General features: G+C 41.5%; 1 non-coding gene across 1 annotated transcript; it reads right to left on the bottom strand.

Moving 5' to 3' along the window:
* Positions 1–1,086: 1,086 nt before the first annotated feature.
* trnam-cau (transfer RNA methionine (anticodon CAU)) lies at positions 1,087–1,158 on the bottom strand. The gene has a single exon. It is a non-coding gene; the product is annotated as a tRNA-Met (tRNA).
* Positions 1,159–1,411: the final 253 nt, after the last annotated feature.

The following is a 1,411-nucleotide window of genomic DNA, read 5'->3' as shown; positions in this document are numbered from 1 at the left end:
TTCAGCACCTGGACTTGATCAGACAGTGAATATGCCAAGAGATGTTCACAAGTTCAGCCGAGGTAAATACTCGGCCCACATTCACACAGACCTAAAACTACTCACTTAATGCTGGTTACAATATTCTAAAATAAAAAATGTCAGAGAAACATTGCAAAGAGTGAAGGGTGTTGATGACATTTTTTAACAGGTATTTGCTAATTATTGCTTCAGTAGTCTCCTTCAATATCCTTCAAGGTAAGCAGGAAGCTCACATAAATGATAGTTATAAGGTCTACCAAATGTTTATTTTTGCTTAGGGTGCGCTAGGTCCTGGATGGGACTACTTTGCCTTTCGAGACACTGACTAGTCACATTTACTTGATGGAAAATTGCTAATGGTTTTTTAAGTGGCTTGTTGGTCTAGCGGTATGAGTTCTTACTTTGGGTGCGAGAGGTTATGGTTCAACTCTCAGACGAGCCCTGAAGGAAGGAGCTGTTACAAACCTAATCCGTATTTACTGTCCAGTTTATCGTTAATTTAACACAGATGAGGAGGAAGCAAAATTGTAGTACAGCATGTTGGCAATTCTTCATATCCTGCTTCAACTGCACGCAATGGAATTTTTTTTTAAATGTTTTGTGTCAAAAGTAGTCTGTTGTATAATATAATCAGAAGCTCAATCTGGCAGTGGAGCCCAAAAAACACTACATGCCAAACAACTACTTGACCATTGCCTTTCTATTCACTGACAGATCACAGCCATATTTCCTTGATGGAAATTGGAAAACTTAAGTTATTGTTCTGGGGCCCAAGCACCTCCGTGACGCATTATCCCAAAGAGATAGTTACTCTGATGGCATCACCCTGGCCTCCAGCACCACTGTGAGGAATCTTTTCACCTACGTGATATTGCAAAATGAACATTTGTATAGATATAACATGTATTATGTTCCAGATGAATTGGTGTTACAACAGGTATCAGCACTGTAGTTTCCCTTAAACTTGACATGCCATTAAGTTTCCTTTTCACTTGCAGCAACAGATGCTTTGCTAAACATCCACAGACTGGAAATAGCCCTAGTGCTGATACAAATGATGAGATTTAGCAGAGGATGGTTTCGATCCATCGACCTCTGGGTTATGGGCCCAGCACGCTTCCGCTGCGCCACTCTGCTCTGCTGTTTGGGCTTAGGGGATGGAAGTTCTGTGATTCACATTTTGAGGGACGGTGGCAACAAAGGTTCCATCAGCTTACGGGTGGCAAAGTGGTGGAAAGGATGCTTCAGCCAATCCTCTGCCAAGTTGCCTCTTATGTTTTAGTTACTTCACCAATACATTACAGTTCAGCACAAATGATGAAGTTGCATCCAGCAATGCCATTTGCATCTATTACATAGCTGGAAGCCAACCATGTGATGTCTTGCAGCT

Source organism: Etheostoma spectabile, unplaced genomic scaffold (genome assembly GCF_008692095.1).
Source record: "Etheostoma spectabile isolate EspeVRDwgs_2016 unplaced genomic scaffold, UIUC_Espe_1.0 scaffold00570140, whole genome shotgun sequence".
Taxonomy (NCBI): Eukaryota; Metazoa; Chordata; class Actinopteri; order Perciformes; family Percidae; genus Etheostoma; species Etheostoma spectabile.
Note: the sequence above shows the minus strand (reverse complement) of the source record. Positions and strands in the feature narration are given on the sequence as shown.